We start from the raw sequence: 24,828 nt of genomic DNA on the forward strand, positions 1-24,828 counted from the left end.
TTGTAATTTTATAATGTTTATTATCAAGTGTTAGGCCCTGATCAGACAGAGCGTTTCGGGTTTTGAAAATGCGAGGCTTTTTTGTTTGACTGTCTTTAATTTAAGCAGTATGCTGCATTTTTTTTATGTCGCTGACAACCACCGAATCGTCTGTCCTGTCAGTCCAATCAAGGATTATAGCGCAGGCGCTCTAAAATCTTTGGTTCGCTGTTAAGTATACGGTCATATTAGCTGAAACTTTAAATCCAGCTAAAGGTTAAACTGCGACAGTCACCAAGATTTTCTCCTCCATTACTGCAGTCTCCAGACGTTTCCAAGCAAACTGTAAACTTCCGTCACCACAACAGATGGCCCGTCCCGCCATTCATTTGATTGGACAATAAAAAAAATAAAATTGAATGACTTTGGGTGGTTTTCTACTCAAAGTAGATTTTTGTTCAACTTCAGGTACTCAGAGCACTCCTGCAAAAATGAGAAGCGCGGCAGGCGGCTAAAGCGTGAGGCGCATAAACAGTGCGCAAAACACTCACTGTCCATAGAAAAAGCCACCTCTTACTGAAAAAACAAACAAATAAATAAAAATTTTAATATTTACGATAACTTTTGTCATCATCTTCAGTTGAACTCAAGTGAAGATATTTGACTGTATGTCTAAGCTGCTCTTTTCCATATACTGAACAATTTGGTACAGCCTGTGATTACCCTGACACATTGAAATTAAATATGACATTTTAAATTAGAAAAGCTAAATTGGTAACATAGAAAAATCATTTTTTACAGTGCAGTGACAGTTAATGATGGCTGTTGAGCTTTAAAAAAATATAGACGGACACAATATTATTTTTGCTCACAGAGAATTTTAATTAAATGAATTGCGACATTTCAACCCCATTCAGTCTTTGTCAGGCTTTTTATTGAGAACTTTAAAAATGAACCTTCTTACCCAAAATACCTTCTTTTGTGCTCCACTAAAGAGAATTGAACTGTCTGGAATGACATGAGGGTGAATCACTGATGACATAACTTTCATTTTTGGGTGATCTGTCCCTTTAATGCATATTAACTATTAATATATAAATATTGCGTGTATATGCCAGGATCTTCACATCCAGAAGCAATTTGTTCGTTTTTTTCCTGGAGTCACCAAATGCCCATTTTCTCCTCCTTGTGAATAATTGGATTTGTCAAGCAGGCATCTCCAGCATGGCACATGTAAAGCATTTATATCTCCTCGGTGCAATCTTCTCCAAAATTGGAGGAATTACTGTGTCAGAGATTTGCACGGGTGCCCTATACAAACAAGGATAGAGACACAATGCCACTTGCTGTGTGAAGATGCTTTTCTAGCTCAAGACATGTTAAACAGGACTGTAAGGAAAGGTTTGGAAATCCCGTCTCTAGGCTTGTGATATACTCATAATTGAATGTCACTGTTCGGTTATACTCCTCCTCAAACAAATGACAAAATAAAGGTTGTGAGACTTGAGATGTGCTACAACCAGCAGTTAAATCAGTATTCAGAGATGGGAAAAGTTGATGTGCTGGTTCTTGTGCCCCAGGCAAGATACGACATGAGATAATAAAAGTTTAAGATGGGTCAAAAGATGGACTTATCTAGATTTATTCTCTTATGCATACAGATCCAAAAAGTTTGGGGTTGGTAAGATTCTTTATTTTTTGTATGTTTTTCAAATACTCTTTTTATGCTCACAAGGCTGCATTTATTTGATCAAAAATAGAAGTAAAAACAGTAATATTTGAAACATTGTTACATAATTAGGAACTGTTTTCTTGATCTTTATATAGTTTAAAATGTAATTTATTCCTTTTAATGCATGGCTGAATTTTCAGCATCATTACTCCAGTCGTCGATGCCACATGATCCTTCAGAAATCATTCTGATATGTTGATTTGGTGCTCAAGAAACATTTCTTTATATATTAATGTAAAAAATCTGACTGACCCCAAACTTTTAAATGGTACTGTATCATTTGATATAACTTGTTTCTGTTTTTCCTGTGCTTTAATTGGCATGCTTTAGCTCTTTGACAGTTTGCTAAACAGCACATCTGCACAACACAGAAGAAGTTGTCTCTTTAATTTCATTCCCCATAAAGCATCACTATTACAGCCATTCAGACAGACGTCCTTGGACAACATGTCATATTTATGAGTTTCCTACTGCAATTTGAAGTAAGTGTTGACAAAGCTTGTAAAACCTGTCAGGAGATGCATTCTGCTCCTGTGTTCTGTTCCAAATAGCTCTTCACAAGAACGTGTTTTATGCAAACAACTGAGAGTCATGTTTCAATCACAAAGGTTTGTATTCACTGTGAATATACTTCTGCTGACTAAATGAGTCATTCCAATAAAATACCAATGTGTTCGTCATCCTTGTCAAGGAGACGGTATTCAGAGCTGAGGAATGTTAAACACTGAGTCGTGAGTGTTTCAAAGAGACGAACGCTGCAGACTCAGCACCTGAAGCGATGCATTTTTAAACCCGCAGTCTCAGCGGCCTCTTTATCTCATAACAGATTTACATTAACATGTAGCAGGTCTGGGGCACTAAGTCTATATCTGATCTGAATAACATTATGACTCAGAAAACTTGACTCATTGTGACTCACATTTGGTTAAGAATATTTTTGTATTTGACACAACCGTCCATTTCTCCCAAACCCTAAACATGGCTTGTTGCACTTTATAGCTGGGCTTGTGATTTGTGTGCTGCTGAGTGTTGAAGCTGTAGGGTTGTTTAATATCGCTCATTTCCTCACTGAGAAAATCAAGGTGACTGAGCAGCTGAAGGTCAAGAGGAATGAAAGGAATGGACTGAAAGAAAGAATTTGCATGGCCTTAGTCATCATAAATGTAGAGACCCTGTTTACTTTCTAAATGCACAATAATAGTATTATTGTGCATGATGCATTGATGAACTTTATATAAAAAAAAAATATGTATATATATATATATATATATATATATATATATTTGTCTTTCATCAAACATTTTTTCTTCATTGCTGATATCACAAAACTCTCCGCCTGTTATATAAAACATTTCCACAGTCCAGTTATTATCAGTGGATAAAAAAAAACCTTGCCCTGCTTTTATAATATTTTTCTTATAGCAATATTTCTCTCAGGTTATGGACATAATTACATTTTCCTGTTCCGAAAGTCTTGAGGATTTATTTCTTTTTTTATCCATTGATGCTAATAATTGATTTTTTTTTTCTTTTCAGTATTTCAGGATTTTCACCAGTGCGGTTCACTCACAAATCGTTAGCACTTTATTTTACAGTCCTGTTCCTCATGTACATACTATGTACTTATTATAGTAATCACAATAACTACGTAATAACTAGGTACTACCCCTAAACCTAACCCTACCCCATGTAGTTACCTTGTATTACCAGAACTTTCTAGATAAATACACTAAGTACACTATAAGTACATGTTAGTACACGTACTGTAAAATAAAGTGCAACCCACAAATCAGTTTTTTTTCCCCCATTCAATTCCACAAGTTTTGCTAATAAGCTAAATTTCAGCCTATGAAATCACTGCTCTGCTTCCTCAACAATAACTGCCTGTAATGCAGGAGCACTGCAGATCTCTTCCGTCCTGCAGGGATAACGCCTCTCTCATCAGCTTCACTCATCTTAGTGCACAGCTGAATTAATGGCAGCGGGTGTCTCATAGATTACATTTTCAGCCTGATTTTAGCAACTGCAAAACAAAAAGTACAAAAGTTGTTTGTGGCATCATTTCCTTTGTAAACAGGAACACTCTGTTAATAATGGATCCTTGACGTGTCTCTCTGTGTTGTTTGTTGGCATGGAAATGGGTCTTGTGTTCTCTGTTGTAGCTCGGGGGAGATCTGGGAGTGTCCGTCTGTCTCAGCATGCTGTGTGCTGTTTATATCATACTTAATAGCCTGTATAGTGTAGACCCTTTTTGTTTTACTGCATGCACAAAAATCCATCCTGCTTTGAGGTGATATGATGTTTCTGATACTGTATGGTGAGCTTCTCTAAAGATGTCTGTTGAACAACCTACTTTGTCACTTGTCTTTAAAGTGCCAGTGATTTTGTTTTTGGTGCCTAAGTGCCTTGTTTTTCCTTGGTGTCTTTTGCTCATCAAGGCTGCATTTATTTGATCAAAAACAAAATATTAATATAATTTACCAGCCATCATTATTGAATTACATTTTAAAATCCTAACTTTTGATCAGTTTTGTTGTTTGTCCCTAATATCAAAATACAATTCATTCTATTTATTTCCTGCGTGCATGAAGAATGCCTGTTTGTGTCACGCAGGTGGGCCAAAACTTCATCCCCTCATCGGTGCCCAACACCTTTGCGCCGTCTCCTACACCTGCTGCTCTCAGCAGCGTCCTCAATGACCTGTTTGAGTTGTCCTCAGGAATGTCCGTTGCTACAGGAGGATGTATGGCACCTAAAACTGTGAGTAGTGTACTTAAACCATAACCCCTCACCCATTTCTGATCTTCTATATCCTAACGAAGAGCCTTTCAAGAAAGGACGTTCGGTCTGTTCTCATTGTCCATCATGAGCGTTAACTTCATGTGCTACATAAATACAGGCAGTCTCAGGCATCTTCATTAATAAGAGCTCCATTAGAGCAAGAGAAGGTCAGAGCACAATTGGTACTTCATGATCTATCTTGTGGAGTTATCCAATTCCCCTGGTTCTCTGGGTGCCTCATGCTACTTATATATGTGTTCATGTGTCTCATTTGATCTGATTTTGTTTCTTTTTGGATGCCAGCTCAATTCTTGTAAGCAGTGTCTGGGTGAATGAGTGTAAGCTAATGTCAGACTTCTCCATTAAGTGCCCTTCAATTTAGAACGACTGTAGTTATCCTCTTTGAGAAGATCATAGCCTTCATTTATGAAGCAGACAAACTGTAAAACAGAGGAGGTACAGTGGGGACTCATTTCTTTGGTTTGTGAAGGTATGGCTGCCAGCAGTCAAGGCAAAAGGACTGGAGATATCTGGAACCTTCTCTCGGCGTCAGGGGCACATGTACATGGACATGACCTTCACCAATAAAGCCCTGCAGCACATGACTGACTTTGCCATCCAACTCAACAAGAACAGGTCTGTGTTTTTGTTTCTGATATTAATTATTCCGACAATAGTTGAGGATAATCATTGTGGCACATTTTTCCAAAAAATTTTATTTGAGTTATTGTTGTTTTTTATTAAATACTACCAGTATATTTGGTTATATAACGGAATTTAATATTATACTTTGTTTAACAAATGAATTATTATTAAGTTTTCTTTTTAATAGACCCTTAAATTAATCTTATTGAATATATTTTAATGACATTTAAAATACACTACCATTAAAAAAAATTCAAGGTCAGTAGGTTTTAAAAGAAATGTTAAAATGTTATTCAGCACAGATGCATCAAATTGAGCAAAAAGTGAGATTTATAATATTAAGAAAGATTTGCATTTCAGATAAATTTCTAAAACAATTCTGGAAAAAAAATACATTTTAAGAAGAATAAGAATTGTTTCTTGAGCACCAAATCAAATCAACAAGAGATCATGTTTTGCCATAACAGGAATAACTTGTTTTAATTCAAATTAAAATAGAAAACAGTTTTGTGATATTTCAAAATATTACTTTTTTTCTTTCTTTCTTTTTTTTGTGTGTTTTGCATATTTGGTGTATTTAATGTTTTTATATATTCTTTTCCAATAATTTATCTCATTTCAGTTGTTTATAAAAAAATATTTAACATTTTAACAATCTTTTTCTGGTTTTTTTTGTTTGTTTTTTTGACATTTTCTGATATAAATATTTTCCTTACTCTACTTCCGAAAGGTAATTTTGCACAAAGATAAAAGTAGATCTGCAGCACTTGGATAATCTAGCTATCTAATTAGGGTTAGAGATTATTATTTTTACATAGTTATTTAATCCATGAATTATAGGTAACCGGACTAGCCAGTAACTCAAATTTTTGCTCTCGTTCGCTAATTGTAAATCTGCCTCATCTTTAACTAGTACATGTAGTAGAGCAATGAGAGACTGTGTACATATGCTTTGTTGTTGTCTCCAGTTTCGGAGTGATCCCCACCACACCTCTCCCCGTTCACACTCCACTGATGCCCAGCCAGAGCATCGACATCTCCCTCCCTCTCAACACCATCGGCCCTGTGATGAAAATGGACCCACTCAACAACCTACAGGTACAATGCATTAATGTTTTTCGCTGTGTGTTTGCACTCCCCCATACACGCCCACACACACCCATGGGTCTTCCTGAAGTCCCTTCTTTGCATTAATCATCTCACAGGAAATAACACATTACAAATATGCTGTTAATGTTTAAATGACATCTCTGTGTATCCGAACCCCCGAGCTCTCAACTGCACAGCATGCACGTTTTGTCTCTGATTATTTGAGTCAGTTGTCCCAACGTGCTTCGTTAGTTACTTAGATCATTTGTGTGAACAGCAGCTGCAAAACACTCCAGATAATGAGTACTAGCCCACGGCATGTAGTCTACTAATGCAGATCATCAGTCAGATACAAATGTCATTATGAATCATCATCGTTTCATATGATTTATATCAACATGTTTCTGCCTCATTAGTTTTAAACCAGTGTGTCGGTTCATCTTTGGATGGATGTCCAACAATGTTTGTGCCGACTGTTTTTTCCTTTATTATTCATTTACGCCACGGTTCTGCCCATAACGTCCTGCTGGGTTGCTCTCTTTGCTTCATGCACACCCTGTTTAAGGATCATTTTCTGGGACTCTTCTTCTCTCCTCTTCACGGTTGTCAGTGTAAGCATCTGGGTATTCACTATTAAACAGAGCTGCCCGCTGAGTGTTTATGACTTGTGTTAATGAGTCCAGGCTTCTCATGAGCTGAAGAGTCATCACAGTAAACAGCAGCTGAATGGCCAGGAGACTCTGTGATCTGTCCATGTCCAAGTAAATTAAACAGCTGTATTAGTTATTGTACTGTCATCCCAAGGTTATATGAGTTTCTTTCTTGTATGGAACACAAAAACACAAATTTTGAAGAGTGTACCAGCCAGGCTTTTGCATAAAATGTAAAATCAACATGAAATAATAAATTCAGCTTGTCTGTTTTGTAAATGCATGTTATAGTTCAAGTATGTGTTAAATTGTTTTACCTTGTATTTAACCCTTAATCAGTCCTTGGGGTCCAGATGACCCCCGCTGAGAGATTCCTTCATTCTTAAAAAGTTTTCCCTTCATCTCAGGGGCATGAGACACACACAAAAAATCTGGACTTGATTTGGTTGTTCTTAAGGTGTGTAAAAAAAATGTTTTACCATTGAGGGTTGGAAAAGTGAATTAAAAAATAATAATAATTTGTTAAAAAAAAAAAGAAGTAAGCCCAATATAAATCTGAAATGTTTAACATTTTTATAAAGGCCTGGATCTAGAGCACAAATGCCAATTAGACGGACATTCTATCTCATGTGCACACACACACACACACGTTCGTTTTTGTGAAAAGTGGGGACATCCTATAGGCATAATGGTTTTTATAATGTACAAGCTGTATATTCTATGGTCCTATGTTTTATGATTTTTCTGACGGCACCCATTCACTGCAGAGGATCCATTGGTGAGCAAGTGATATAAATATCTCTAAATCTGTTTTGATGAATAAACAGACTCATCAACATCTTCAATGGCCTGAGAGTGAGTACATTTTCAGCAAATTATCACTTTCGGGTGAACCATTTTTAAAACCATTCCACATTTTCTCCAAATTTAGTCAGAAGGACAATCAGCCAACTATTTTGTATTTTCTATGACTTATCAAAAATAAAATGATCTTCCTTTCCAGCAAAGAACACACTGGGTGTCTAAAATATGAAAGAACTCATCAGCGGGTTGCGACCATTGATTTCTACTACCGCTCTTTTCTGCTCTTGTGCCTTTCTTTTTATTTTCCCTGTCCTTTTCTGTCCCTTTCCGTGTAACTGAAAGCTGTTTTTCCATTTGGTGAATAAGGACAGCAGCGAAATGCAGTCGGGCTGCAGAGGCGTTTTAGACCCTTATACAGTCAAGTGTATTTTAAAGTCTGACCACTCAACCTTTCTCACCCCAGGTGGCTGTGAAAAACAATATCGATGTCTTCTACTTCAGCACGCTGATCCCTCTCAACGTCTTCTTCGTGGAGGACGGCAAAATGGGTACAAGCACTCTGCGCACACATGCTCAATCTAAAGTTTCACACTGAGGTTTTGATTGAGCTTCGGTTTTATAAAAGAGTGGATTGATAGCACACTTTAGACACTGATTGGCCAATCCCACTCGATAACCTTTAAACCTTTCTTCGACAGAGCGTCAGGTGTTCTTGGCCACATGGAAGGACATCCCAAATGAGAATGAGCTGCAATACCAGATCAAAGAATGCCACCTAAACACAGGTGAGTTCATCTAGTAGAGAGGTTTTGAGATGTATGGATCAGTGGTCACTGAATCAAAGGCTGATAGCATGGAGTTCACTAATAGCAGGGAGACTGGAAAGGTCTTTTGAGCTGTTTGGCAGTGTGCTCATACCTCTTTGTAGCTTGGGCTCTGTCTTTATCCAGACTGGCACCTGATGCAGCGTTTTACAACCTTCTACAATGTCACTACAATGTGTTTTTTTCTTCTTTTCATAACACGTATACTTCTTATACGTATATAAAGCCAGTTTATTTTACCTGTCTTTCTGAAATAAAATTATTATATTTACATCTACAAATGTACAATGTTAAAAATGATCGCTATAAATTGTATTACTTTAATATTAAACTCACTTTGTGATATCAAAGGCAACATTAACGTTTTTCTTTTTAAAAACATTAATAATGCTACAAAAGATTTATATTTGTATTCTAATGTGTTCTTTTAGACTTTCTATTTATCAAGGAATCCTGAAAGAATGCATCACAGTTTCCCAAAATACATTAAGCAGTACAACCGTTTTAACATTGGTAATGTTTTGAAATGTTTCTTGGGTTGCAAACAAGCATATTAGAATGAATTGTGAACTGGGGAACTGACTGCTAAAAGTGTAGCTTAGCCATCACAGGAATATCAATACATTTTAAGTTGTAATAATATTTTACAGTACTACAGTTTTTACCGTATCAATTAAATGCAGCCTTGGCGAGCTGGGAATGTTTGTTTTTTTTTTTTTTTTTTTTTACACTCCTGTTATTAAACCTTAAAGGGGGGGGGGGGGGGGATTGTATTTCGTGTATTCAGAGTTGTTCACAGTGTTAAAGAGATGGATTCTCAGGCTAAACATGGCCAAAGTTGTAAAAAATAATTTAGAAGAATGACTGAGAATTTCTGTTCCGAAAATCTTACTTCAGGGTTGGTACAAGTTTCGGCTGTTGTTTTTTTCGCTCGTGGATCTAATGACGTAGACGAGAACGGAAGTCCTTATATGAGCATTTCTCACTGAAAAGCGCACCCGTGCACACATTCATGTAAGTACAACTGCATCAGATTTCTGTATTTTGTTGGAAATTGGCACATAAGTGAAGATATGTTAATGGAAACAACACGAAACATCAGTTTTATAGCTCCGCTCACGGCACGCCTCCAGGAGCTTGGCTTTTTCCGGAAAGAATCGGAAAGCTGTATTTTTCTTTTATAAATATGATAAAACTAAAGACTTTTTGGATATAAAGGCCTCACCATAGTCCCAGACAGTGTTGAACAAGCATTCTTGATTTATGACTGTGACTTCATGATGCTTTGATATTAAGCCAACAATTGAATTATTTGCTTCAAGCTTTATTACACAACATCCACTGCACAGTTGGAGATTTAAAAAAGCACAAAAGCTCTGTTGACTTCAAAGGAAGGAAGAAAGAGTCCTCGCCGTTCTGTTATTCGTGGTTAATTATTTAGTCTGGTAGCAATGTAAAAGTGTTTTGGAACGTGGTGGGGCTGTGCACAGACTCTGACGGTACTGGTTTATTTCAAGGCTTATCAGCTCACTATTTGTATTCATCAACCTGGAGCCAATTTGAGCATACAGCAGCAAACACGAAGGGTGGAGGAGCGCCGAACACAGGGACCAGCACAGAGAGCCTGTTTCACTCTCTTGAATCGCCATTCAGACGCCAGAGGTGCCTTAATCACCAGACGTCAGACAGTCTCACTTCCCCTGCTTTCATTTTATTTAGCAAGGCACACAGATGCACGATATCATCCACCCGAATAAAGCGTTTGTGGTCTGATGGCCACATGTAGTTCACACGAAAACAGCAGTAGTTTGGCAAATCAATGCTTTGAGTTTTGTTGATGCCTTGTTTTGGGAGGAGAAGCCACGCAGTTCTGTTTCAGTCGTGTTTATTAGCATGTAGAGAATAATCAGCTGCCATTGTGAGATGCAGATTGGCTCTAGCTTGCCATGACTTGAATATCAATGTGAACCTAATGGAGTGTACAAATCTGGGCAAGCTATAACCAAATGCGTTTTCCCACACCGTGTCCATTGCTGTTATTTGTAAATGACTGAATGTTTTCTCATGGGTTTGAATTAGCTGGAAGTTGGTTCACGTTTTGTTGTTGTTGAGACTTGTCGATTTGTTCTTTATCAGGATGCAGCTGCAGTTCTCAAGTCTAGGAAGAAAGGATGCGCTCATGTCTGTGGATCAACAGATTGCTAATTATGAATAATTTCGGCACTTAATTCAGCAGAAAATAAACATCACTAATTAGTTCTCAGCGTTAATGTTTTACAACCATTTACAAACCTAATTGATGATGAACATCTTTGATGTGGACAGGGCATTCTGATGCTTTTTGAAGTTTTAGCTGATATTGATATTACTGGGTGTGTGTGTGTGTGTGTACTGGTATATATGGTTTATGAGGACACAAATGTGTATTATGACATGGGTACTTCAACATTAACATGGTTTATGAATACCCTTTCCTGTGTCCCCGTAAAACAAAAGGCTTAGAAAACATACAAAACTGTGTTTTTTATGAAATTCAAAAATTGCCAGTAGTTTTCTGTAAGGGGTAAGTTTATGTGAAGGGTTGCTGTCGGGCGATATTTATTATTTATAAATGTATTATTGTTATCAATGTTGAAAACAGTTGTGCTTCTTAACATTTTTGTAGAAACCGTAACTAAAAGTGCTAATGTCGTTTTAAAAAAAATCAATCTTACTCAACTCATACATTTAAAGGATGCTTTGTTTTATTGTTGTAGTACAGTAAATTAATTTGTGGTTGGAAGTTTAGCAGGCCTACTTTACAAGACCATTATATTCTAAAAACATTTCCCCAGTTAGGTTTACAATTGGTTTTCAAAAACTGAGAGGAGCGTTCTTGCTGCAAGATCTGACAGCGAATGAACTGTTACACATGCAATACGTTCAATGTTTAGTTGTGCTCACTGAGACAAATTTCAGTATTACTGTTTTTCATATTTTGGTTGATGGTTTGTTGTAATCCGTAATAAACATTGGCTCGCTACAGACGTGAATGATACCTCAACTCATGCGGCTTTGTTGAGGAGAGATGTGATTACTTTTCTAAGCTGTTAGACGTGCAGTTGTCACTTGGAAGTTGATAAAACTGGAGGGAATGTCTTATAATTTACCAAAATATCATAGAGATGCAAGTGGACTCTTCAGCAGCCACCTAGCAACTGCATAGCAATGTGCTAACAGCCATACTCCAGCAAGCGCATAGCATTGCCTCGGCAGCCACCCACAAAACCCTAGCATTGTAGTGACATGTTTTGCTTTTTGTTTTGAAAGTTAGTTTTAATATTGCATGCTGTCCCTCCTCATCCACCTCTCTCTCCCGTCACGAGCCGCTCTGTGTGTGTGCTATGTATTGTGAGGACAGACTCAGAGGATTGACAGCAGTAGTGTGAACTGGAGAGAGTCACAGCACACTCCACATGTTGCTAACACCAACTGTCTTTCCTTATGGCTTTTTATTTCCCCAATCTGTCTTTCTCCCTCTTCAAATACTTCATTACGTTTTATTGTGCCACTTTGCTCTTGTGTGCGCCTGTCCTTGTCCTTCAGCACATGACTATCTCTGTTGCCAGGGGTTTCATCATTCCCTCGCTCTCGTTCCATGGTGTCCAATGCTCCCAAAATGCAATGATATGGCTCAGGAGTGATTTATCCCAGAACACTGAATTGAATTGAACTTTGCAATTAAATTGCATACTGTGCTTCTGCTGTTAGCCAACCTAAAGCTGATTGTGAAGAAACTGACAGAGTTGTATTTCATGTGTATTCAGTGCACTCATCCATGGTTACAGGTTAATGGGTTTTTTATGTATGAATTGTAGGTAGCTTTTCTTCTGATAACTGTAGTCTAAGAGACTTTTATGAATATCTTGGTGGGTAACTATGTGTCTGTGATATTGGCAGATACAGTGTCAGGAAAACTGCAGAACAACAACATCTACACCATCGCCAAGAGGAACGTAGATGGCCAGGACATGCTGTATCAGTCGCTCAAACTCCCCAATGGGATCTGGATCCTCGCCGAACTCTACATACAACCTGGCAATCCCAATTACACGGTAATCACTCACAGCGCGAAGATTCACCAATTGCTATTCAAACAAAGTCAGACTCGAGGAATGCATGCCAATTTGACACAAAAGAGCAAAATAAATCGTGTCCCTTGACAAACAAAATGCTTTTGACATGGTCCAGAACATATTCAAGGACATCCTTCATCCCTTAGTTTGAGAGAATAATATATTAACATAAAACCTGGTTTATTTTTATCTCTTTATTTATTTATTTTTTTGTACACCAATCCACTCTGAGGTTTCAGCACATTATTATATAATTCAGTGCGCTGAAGATCAGGCTTTTAAAACATGATAAATGTATGACCTTGAAAGCAGCGCTTTCTGCTGGACTTGCTTGCCTAATGCATTCAGGAAGGTCAAGAGCAGAGTGAAGTATTCAGAAAAGGCTTGTCTCACGACAGCTGGAGAGCTGATCCAAATTTTTAAAGCTCATTGAGCCCCAGTGCCCTTTGATTCTGTGGTTTCAAATAATTATTCATTTGTGTCGGTGCTATTTAACATTCCTGAATTATCTTCATAAACAGTGATATGCATGACATGCATATGTGCCGTTACATAAGCAGAATCTCAATAAGTGGCAGCACTCTCCTTTTGTGGTTTTGTGTTGAGCCAAAAAGTTTAATGAACTACATTTATTCTACACTTTTGTTTATCTTAAAGTGTGACAGGCTCTAAGAAAACATCCAGTCTATTATTGAATCAGCTGGTTATTCACTCACTGCTTTTCAACTGATTCAAAGAACTTTGAGTGATTCTTTAAAAGAACCAGCTCTTAAGAGTCATTGACTTGTGATTCAGTCAACACTAGTTGTGTGCAGCCAATAAGAACAACCCATTAGAAATTATTTATTGTCTCTGTATTATTCTGTGGTATCCCAGTCTTTTCTTTTACATTTAACTATTGGTGACCACAGACTTATAGCTTGGTTATAATGTTCACCCAAAAAGGAAAATTCTGTAAACCTGAACCTGTAAGACCTTCCTTCATCTTCAGAACACAAGTTAATATTTTTGATGAAATCCGAGAGCTCTGTGACCATGCATAGAAAGCAACAGAACTACCACAAACAAGGCCCAATAAGGTAGTAAAGACTTCTTTACAATAGTCCATGTGACATCTGTGATTCAACCGTTATGTTACAAAGCTACGAGAATACCTTTTGTGTGCAAAGAAAATGAAAAATTACTTGATTCAACAATTTCTTCTCTTCCGTGTCAGTCTTCAACGTGCGTTCATGAGAGTACCGCAACGCATGTGTGTGATGATGCTGCTGATTCTTTTCTATACCCAGTCCAAGTGAAAGATATAACACCAACATGTCAGAAAAAAACTAACAAAAAAACTGAATAAGGATCACCCACTTGTGTCAGTATTTTGTTGAACCACCATTTGCTTTAATTGCAGCCTTTAGTCTGTTGGGGTATACCTCAACTAACTTTGCACATTTATCTTTATAAACATCATTTATTTACCTTGTTGTAGTTTCAAACTACCTTGTTTTCAATGCACACAAAATATATTTAATACAATGTCCAAGCTGCACTTTTCTTATTTAAAGAATATGAATGCCTGTTGTCCCTGCCCTCCATCCACTTTCATTGTGAGGGGAATAAAAGCAGCTTGGACATTCGGCTAAATATATCCTTTTGTGTTTCACACAAAAAAAGAAAAACTTAAACAGGTTTTAAATTACATTATGCTGAATGTTTTTTTTTATTTTTTAGGTGCATCTCTTGTATAAACCTCATATTATTATAAAATTCCCATCAGCCTATGAGCTGCTGACTCTGTGTCAGTGGTGCTTCACTGACCTCTCATCAGATATCAAATCTGGTTGCATTTGAAATTGAGAAATGCAAATAAGTATGGAATACATTGAGTATGGAAATAAAAAAGTTTGAAAAAAAGGTCTGTACTTACATGTTTTATAATTCATGTGGAGCCAAACATCAGTGCTCTGCTCAAGACTCTGCCTGCTGAATTGAAATCTCTCTCGCTCAGTGAGGCACAGAACACAGGTTGAGCTCCTGCAGTGAACCTTTACTTGGCAACAGCATGACATTGGAGATTGATAAGCTCCAGCTGTACATTTGACAGTGGTTGTTATAATCATATGAGTGAGGGAGAGACAAATTACACCATCATATCCATCAGTTTTAATGCTCGTTCATCTAACATAGAGCACTTGGATAAAACTGGCTTTATGACAAGCTAGACAGAAAATCCCTCTTCAGATCTTTACATGTCACTGCTAAGCATGCAGAGATGTGTAAATGTGTGTTTGTGTAAGAGAGAGTGTGTACACAGCAGATGGCCAGTGTCTGAAAGCTTTAAAAACTGCTGCCTGTGCAGGTAGTGAAGGGATGGAAGGTTCTGGATTTGATTCTGGTCTTTAACGGTTACATTTAATACTTCTAGTACTGGCATTATATTTGAAACGAAAGTACTAATCCTAAAAATCTGAAAACATACAATTACAGTAATATTTATATTATTATAATGTATAGTATTATATGATATATATATATATATATATATATATATATATATATATATATATCTCAAAGTAAAGTTTCAAATAACTATTGTGAAATTAAAATGTCAAAATATGAGTGAAATAATGTTCAATTGTCATTAAATTTATATAAAAATAAACTGAATACTTTATATAAGTGATCATACAAACTTTTATTATATTTCAAATGATTAAAAGCTTCTTGTCGGAAGGATAGTGGCAAAGATTGGTAAAGATTAATTAGTTTTTAGGGCTGCGTAGTCATGCTTAAATAATAATCTTTTAATGTCATCTAATAATTATTTTTTTAGTTAACAAGTTATTGTTACACTGAATGACATTAAACATTTTTTCTGGTAGTGATTTTTGCAGTGTGGAAAAAGAAAATTAATTTTAAAGCTGTGTAAAAGTTGTTTTATGATGCGTAAACCTGTCTTTTCGTTATATAAAGACATATATATATATATAGGTCAAAGATATATATATATATATATATATATATATATATATATATATATATATATATATATATATATATATATATATATATATATATATATATATATATATATATATAACCAAGTAAAAAAGCTGTATGGATTTGATTCCCTAATTAGAATCGAATCAGTTGGTAGAAATAATAACAATGCATCTGTTAGAATAGTTGGAAAAAAATCGTGAATGTCATTTTTTTTTTTTTAAGCATTGTAGTCCTTAGGACAAAAACATACAAAAAGCAATCTCAGCTGACTGGCTAGCAAGGCATCTGCCTTCAGTTTCAGCAGCCATGGACTGTACAAATTTCTCTTGGGAAGTTGGTGGCCAAATTAAGAGGCTGCTAAATAGATTAATCTGTCGATTAGCAATAGACCCCTCTTGATTATTCAGAAGGCATCTGCTCAGCCACCTCTGCTGAGCTTGATTGCCTGAGGCCCCCTGAGGCCAGATCGGCTCAGTGCGATCAGAAACCCTACCTGATCCCAGACAATTGATTTTTAATGAGACTTCGTCTCTCAGTATTCTGGCAGCATCTGGCTTTGATCTGAACAGATGATAACTGGGCTTCATCGAGGCAGCGCGGTTTAACCTAACAGCCGGTGATGGACTGCTGTTGTCTGCCAAGAGCCGAGACCTCTGGAAACACATGCCTCAAGTAGAAGTAACCAATACAAGCCCTGCTGTAGGTGGCATTATGTTCCTGGTGGTCCGAGAATTACTCAGTGCAATCGACTGGAAAAAACTCCACTTGGATTTATCTTCTGTCATTGTGAATATAGTGACATTTAAAGGGAAGCGTTCATTGACCGCAAGAGCTTAGCTGACCTATATGTATAAAGGTACATCCTATTGGAGGATGTTTTGTTTTGTTAACTAAGAAAAAGAGAGAAAGAACAGAGAAAGAAAGGAATACAGTGGAGTCAAAAAGTCTTACTCACTTTCAGAATCTAAATTAAACCTGGAAATGACCTTTTAGAGTTTTGAAAAATATAAACCAAAAAATGTTGGAAAATAAAAGAAATAAAAAATATTCTACAGTTTCTGGATCACTAATCAAATAAGTGAATTACTGACATTGATCGAGTGGCTCTTTGTACAGGCAGGCAGAAGTTTTTATTTCCACTGAAGCTCAGTGTGTTCTTTGGCTCCTCTTAAATGAATATCAGCTCTGACACAACCTTGTGGAGTGCAAATTGTGTAATTCAGATTTCTCAGGTCAAATTTTGAAAGTAACTCAACTACTCAACTCAAATTATTTGAAAGTAAAATGAGTTCCAATACTAGGCAAGGCAAGTTTATTTATATAGCACATTTCATACACAATGATAATTCAAAGTGCTTTACATAAAAGAAAGTAAAATAATAATGAAGAAAAAGAATAACAAGAATAAAACAAGCAATTTTAAAACTTTTACAATTATTAAAAAAAATACTTATTTAAAATGAATTTAAAACAGTTAGAAAATGATTTTACATAAAATAAAATAAAAAGCAGTGAAAATGTAGTGCAATCAGTTCGGACATTGCAGATAGCTCATTCAATAAATGCACCGCTAAACAGATGGGTTTTAAGTCTAGATTTAAATGTGACTAGTGTTTTAGCACATCTGATCTCTTCTGGAAGCTGATTCCAACTGCGTGTAGCATAGTAACTAAAGGCGGACTCCCCTTGTTTTGTGTGAACCCTTGGCCTTTCTAACTGACTTGATCCTAGTGATCTGAGTGGTCTGTTAGGTTTATATTCAGTGAGAATATCTGAAATATATTTCAGTCCTAGGTCATTTAGTGACTTATATACGAGTAAAAGTACTTTAAAATCAATCCTAAATGTAACTGGAAGCCAGTGTAAGGACCTGAGGATTGGTGTGATATGCTCAGATTTTCTGGTTCTAGTCAAATTCCTGGCAGCAGCGTTCTGGATGAGCTGCAGCTGTCTAATGGTCTTTTTGGGAAGGCCGGTGAGGAGCCCATTACAATAGTCTGTGTCACCTCTGCAGTTCAAAGAAGAATTTTGTTGTTTGTGATTTCATTTGAATGGTAACAGCTCTATACAGTCTTATTATTCTAATTGTATTAAATAAATAAATACAATGCATTTTTCAGGCAGTAAATGTGGATGTTTAAGATTAATTAGTGGAGTTGTGGTTTGATCTTGTCTTGGTTTAGGTTGTCTTGACTACAACATTACCACTAGTGTGGTAAAGTATATACAGGTGCTAGTCATATAATTAGAATAACATCAATAAGTTGATTTATTTCACTAATTCCATTCAAAAAGTGAAACTTGTATATTATATTTATTCATTACACACAGACTGATATATTTCAAATGTTTATGCCTTTTAATTTTGTTATTATAACTGACAGCTGATGAAAATCCCAAATTCAGTATCTCAGAAAATATTAATATTACTTAAGATCAATACAAAGAAAGGATTTTTAGAAATCTTGGCCAACAATGCAGCGTGGCATGGAGTTGATCAGTCTGTGGCACGGTGTTATGAGAGCCCATGTTTCTCTGATAGTGGCCTTCAGCTCTTCTGCATTGTTGGGTCTGGCATATCGCATCTTCCTCTTCACAATACCCTACAGATTTTCTATGGGGTTAAGGTCAGGCGAGTTTGCTGGACAATTAAGAACAGGGATACATGGTCCTTAAACCATGTACTGGTAGCTTTGGCACTGTGTGCAGCTGCCAAGTCCTGTTGGAAAATGAAATCTGCATCTCCATAAAGTTCAGGGACTTGCACAGACATTTTGAGGGGCAGGGGCTCAAGTGAAATAAAGGGCACTTCTCATAATTACGTTTTATTTATTTATTTATTTTTTTTAAACAAAAAAAGTATATATATTAACGCAACACTGACTTCCTTTTTAAAAAAAAACATAATTGAAAAAGTTAATTAATTTTATCTTCCTCAAACTCTAATTTTCAAAAGATGTCTACAAAATAATCAGTTCACACAGAAACCATGGTCTCCTTAGTATTCACTAGGTTTATAGAGCAGCAAAGGAAACCATCCCACAATGTGCATGTTTAGAAAACATTTTCTATGCTACAAGTTTCAAGTATATATTTAGAATAACCAAAATAACTGCATCAAGCAGAGGGGTGTTATTTACTAATAATTTGTTTATTTCTTTGCACAAGGCACTACATCATTTTAATTATTTTGGTGTTATCAGAACACATAACACTTTTAAATCAACACAAATATTCACTCTAAACTGAAGAGGGTTTTTGCTTCTATTTTGTTAACTTTACTGAAAAAAATCACTGCAAAAATGATTTAAAAAATACAAAAATACAGCAACTTAAAAAAAAGGGTCTTCTACTTCAAAATAAAATCTGTTACTTCCATTCCCTGGCTGTCTCTCCTTCCTCCCTTACAAGCGGCAAACTTCTGGGGGCCATGTCCCTGTAGATGTTTATTACTTCACTCTGGTCAGAATACTGAATTGCCTTAATGTTTTAATCAAATACATAAATATTATTATTGCTATGCATGTACACATACACAATAACTGATGGTGACTGACAAGGACTTAGTTTCACATTTGAGGGAGGACTGTATCATCACCATCATCAAATAAAACCTTCAAAATCCACATTTAGATGGAGTTTGTTTTAAACCTACTTCGTTTAAAAAATATTCTGTGGCTTAGTAAATATTTAACTTAATAAAATCTCTGAAAATCTTACTTGATTGTTTGAATTAAACTTACCAAAATAATTGAGTAAAAATTAAATAAAATTAAATAAAAGCCAATGTCATGTATGTATTTTTGGTTGTATGGAATACTATTTTATAAAGGTTTATAGGAAATAAAAAAAGGTTCATAAATAAAAAGTTAATTTATAAATATTGTTATTTTTAATGTTTAATGTTAACTTTTTTCTACTCACTTTTATTTATTAATGTACAGATGCAGTAACTCAGATTTACTAAATTTTTTAGAGTGTAGCCTATCCTCCATCTGTTCTTCTAGATTCACCAATTTAGATTTCTAAATTTCAGGGGGAAAGACTCTTGATGTAAGTCATTAACTAACTGGGGACCTTCTTATTGTATTAACTTATTTTATTACATGGCTTGGTTGATCTCCAATGTAGAATGCGGTCTGTTATTTCTTGATAACAGACCGCTGTGCGGAGTATAACAGACGGTTGCCATGAAAAACAGAGCGTTGCTATGGACTCACAGGATTCTGTGAGCGCTTCAGAACTCCTGACCTGATATTTAGATATACTATTCTTCAATAAATATATTTGTTTGACAGGGAAGCTATGCGCAAACAGGAATATATATATTATTTTTTCAAAAAAAAAAAAAAGAGCACCCCAGAAAAAAGGGCACTTTCTCTTCAGGAATAAAAAGGGCAGGTGCTCAAGCCCCCTTTGATGTCTATGTGTGCACGTGCCTGATAAAGTTGGTCAGCAGCAGGAAGCATGAAGTGATCTAAAACTTCCTGGTATATGGCTGCGTTGACCTTGAACACCAGCAAATGACATGGCACGCCAAACCATCACTGAATGTGGAAACTTTAAACTGGATATCAAGCAACATGGATTGTGTGCCTCTCATCTCTTCCTCCAGACTCTGGGACCCTGATTTCCAAAGGAAATGCAAAATGTACCTTCATCAGAGAACATAGCTTTGGACCACTCAGCAACAGTCCAGTCCTTTTTGAGGACATTTGAGGGACTCAAACACAACTATTTAAAAAGATTCAAACATTCACTGATGCTCCAGAAGGAAACAAGATGCATTAAGAGCTGGGGGGTGAAAACTTTTGGAATTTGAAGATCAAGGTAAATTGTACTTAATTTGTGTACCGGGAAACATACAAGTATCTTCTGTTGCTTATGAAGGGCAGAACTAAATGGAAAAATATATATATTTTCAACAAAACAAGACAAATTTGGCCATCTTCATAGAGTTCACATGTAGTTACGATAGCAAAAATTAAGAGATAACTCTTCCAATATGTTTTGTTGTTGGCGTAACAGGCTGTATATCCAATCAAACTAATATATATTATGGTGTATTTTATGTAATTTGCTAGAAACTTAGTCAACTCTAAATAAAACTATGCAAGGTAAAGGAAAATATGACCCAGACAACATAAAGAAAATAGAAAATGAATATTTATGACCATATTTATTTGTTTCTGCATTTTATTTGTAATATTATTATTTTTTTATATTAATTGTTTTATAAGGACCGTTTTTTTTGTTGTTGTTTTATTTTTGTGCACTTTGTTGCACATTTTGTTACACTACTCCACATTTACTTAAGTTACTCATTGCTTTTTCTTTCTCTTTCAGCTCTCTCTGAAATGCAGGGCTCCCGAGGTGTCTCAGTATGTGTACCACATGTACGATGCCATTCTTAAGAACTGAACGTCTCTATCGTCCCTTTCCCCCTATCCTGTTTGACTGGTAACCACTTAAAAACAAATGTAGTTACCTAAAATATTTACCATTTTTGATTTTCATAATACATTTTGGCATTATTGCTTTTGTTTGATTCTCTGGTATGCTGCAACATTGCTTCATGCAATTGTACAATGTTTCAGCTATCTGTTATTAGACTTGCATGCTTTGACCAACACATAAATGCAACATTCCTTGTAATGTTTTGTATACTTTGTTCATCTTATCCACTGTATGAACATGCCAACACTCCATCTTTGTCTTATTTTGTTTGAACTGCTATGAATCGACTTAATCTGATACAAAGAAAACAAGTTTTCTATCGATTATGTACAAGTGGGTCATCTGATATTCATTCCCAGACTGAATCTATGTGTTCTGCTGTGCTTGTGAAAGTGAGTAGGTTTTTTCGAGGTGGGTTTTTGGACTCCATGGAGTGTTAGAAATATCTGTTCAGCATTAGTATATACAACCTCACTCAGCTTTGGTTTAAAACTAATACACTAACATAGAGATGTGATAAAAAGAATCATCAACATAGACTCAGCGATACAAGGATGGATCACTTATGTACTGTTCAGCAGAGTTGGTCTTTTCCCTGAAACTTAACAAGTCTTCATGGTGGTGCTGGTGACTAAATGTGAACTTTTTGTTGCCATATTTGCTAATGTGCCTGACTGTGAACCTGCATGTAAGCAGCGTCCAGTAAACATATGCCAGTAGAACACTTGCTTATGAAAGTGAAATATTAATACAATAACCCTTGTGTGTGCAAATATGAGTTTTAATGATTACCATTCATATTGGCAATATGATCACAGTGCATCTCAATACTGAAATGTGACGTCTCACATCTGACATAAATTCAACAAAATGTTTGATCAAATTTCTTCAGATTTATTTTTATGGATAGTAATGTAAAATAAAGTCAGCAGCATTGACATCCCAAACATTCACCCTCACTTTGTTTGTCATTATGTATATTTTATGTATATATACACACATAGTAGAATGAGTCAATTTGATGTCATGTTCAGTGAGATGAATCAGCTCTGGAGATGAGTCAGACGTGTCATATTCACTCAGGTCTGTAAGAGAGCCCAGAATAAATACTGAACAGCTCTTATGGTACATTCACAGTGATGACACTTGGGGAGGCAGGCACACATCATATTTGCATATTTGGATATTACACATCAAGTCTTAATGTTTTTTCTTCTTCCCCGTTACTCAAAAAAGTGAAGTGTGTAAACATGTCTCAAGGCTCCTTTCAGTTCCATTTCATTGTGCTTCATCCTGCTAAATGGCTCTCAGTCAGGGTGCTGGTGCCCATGGAAGGGCCTCTGCAAACTTCTAAGGGCACTCCAAATGGCTTAAAATGATTTAAAATAAGAAAGAAAGAAAGAAAAAAATTAAAAGTTAAAAACACACAGACATAAACTGTTATTCTTATTTTCATCTGTTTCCCTCAGCAACTGTCCTTTTTATTCAAGAAGCAGGGTTCCATATAGTCATGAAAAACTTGGATTTTTAAAACTGTGGTGTACAATCAAAATAAATACTAAAAAGAATAAATGCCAAGATAAATATTACTGTAAAAGTAATGGAAATGTCTATAATAAATATGAATTTTCTCATTGTAAGTGAAACCTTGAGTGGTGCCTTTGAACATTGTCGTGGACAATTGCCTTGGAGTCAAAAAGACTGAGAAACACTAGTTGTTATGCATGTATGTATTTCTTTATTACACTCTAAATAAAAATGCTAGGTTGTTGGGTCAAATATGGATTAACCCAACTTTTGGATAAAAATATGAATTAACCCAACAGTAGGGTTAGTCCATATCTGACCCACAGTTGGGTTGAAAGAACCCAGCATTGTTTAGAGTGTAGATTACCTAGTGACATTATTTTCTGTATATTATATTGTTATACCTTAAGTTTCCAACAAATATAACTTATGAGTTAATCACTGAATTATTCACTCAAATAGAGAACCCATAATCATGTGGTGTAAACACTAAATTGGCCATGTTGGCATTTTCATGCCCCTCATTTACAAGTCACTCTCATGGTCTCATTGGATTTAGTGTTAATTATAATTTCAGCAGAAGTAGTATCTTAACTTGATCTTTTTCACCTACTGAGTACTGTGAACTTCACAATTTATGTCACTTTTTGCATATACAGAAGAGAAATTGGTATATTTGGAGGCTGGGTCTGTCCCTTATGAGTAAGTCATTGAAAAGCTCTCAACCAATTCATTCAGAGACACTGATTTGTTCAGAAATAAAACACCTGTGTCTATAACTTTCTCAGTATATTAAGGTATTGTTTGTTGTGGATTCAGTCAAATCGGAGTACTGTTCTCGTTTAAACCGCTTTTTTTCATGGCTTTTACAAATGCAAGACAAGTTCTTTCTTTTGGGCTATTTGAAAAGTATTAATTCTAAAGGGGCAAATGACATCAGATAATGGAAGTCATTAACTGAATAAATGAGATTAATTATTAGCCATAACCCTGCTGGCTTTAAACAGCACTGAACTGAAGTCCTGTCGCACCTGGATACAGCCACTGATTGTATGAGTGACGTGAGGAGAACAGGTAACAGCCACGTGGTTACTTAGCAACAGAAGAAAAGATTAGGTTGCTAAGAAACAGCCGCGGTACTCAGAGACTGTTGATACAGAACGTGTTCAGTTTCAGATAGTGATGATGACAGTATGCAATCACGACAGTCACTCGCATAAACAGAAGCCGTTGAGAGGGGGATGATCGTTTCTGTGGAAAGGGCATATGCATCGATTTTAAGATAATAAGTGTATCTCATTCTCCACGTGCTGATATTTACTCCCCGGCATTTAATGTATGCTATACTGCTGACAACTATGGCAAGCCATTTGATCATTTATTCTGTACTAGTAGTTTAACATTTAGATTTGCAGTAAAGTTAAATATTATTTTTACTTTGAGTTAAAAGTCAAATAAATAATTGGCCCCTCAGAAGGCCTCCAATGAAATGTTGATGATCAAATTATTGTAGAATTATTGTAATTCATGGATTGATGATGTTCATTATAATGAAATGTATTAATGATTATATTAATTAGATGTTGCAAACATGATCTTTACTCATCGTAACCAGTTAGCTTTAACATGTCTTCATTAATCACTTATAGGCCAGTTAAATGGAATTGATCAGCCATTTTATAGTATATCGCTTTTATATCCTCCTTCAATTAAAGTCCTGTAGAATCGCATAATATAATATGCATCGTTAAAATCGTATGAAAGACACTATACTGCTGACAATTATAGCAAACAGCTGTGAGAAAACAAAATGACCTTAAGCCCCAATCCTAATTCTAGCCCTTAGCCCTTCCCCTTTCCCTGTCTTGATTCTCTTTTGGTTGGAGGGGTAGGGATAAGGGTAAGGGCCAGATACCCCTTCAAACAAAGTTTTTTCGGGACCACACTTCAAACTAAGTGGTATGAATCATCTTGGCAACATGGCTGCCTGAGCAAACTAAAAGACACATGAATGTAAGGTTTTTTTGTCCTAAATAAAGATTTTAAAGAAAAGTAATCATTTGTTTTACGTTACATTCAGTCATGTTACTCAAAGAAATATTTGCAAAAAAATCGCTAATATTTGCTAATCATTACAAGACTGCACGATAGTACCACAACATATTTTCATGTCTGATCAGGGCTATAGCCACCATAGACATTGAGGGGGGGCTAGTCCACACAATAATTAG

At 35.9% G+C, this 24,828-nt stretch overlaps 1 pseudogene; it reads left to right on the forward strand.

Annotated features, from left to right (window-relative positions):
- LOC113087803 (AP-2 complex subunit beta-like) overlaps positions 1-22,511 on the forward strand; it is a 34,896-nt pseudogene extending 12,385 nt beyond the window's left edge.
- The last annotated feature ends 2,317 nt before the right edge of the window (positions 22,512-24,828 follow it).

Source organism: Carassius auratus, chromosome 5, assembly GCF_003368295.1.
Source record: "Carassius auratus strain Wakin chromosome 5, ASM336829v1, whole genome shotgun sequence".
Classification (NCBI taxonomy): domain Eukaryota; kingdom Metazoa; phylum Chordata; class Actinopteri; order Cypriniformes; family Cyprinidae; genus Carassius; species Carassius auratus.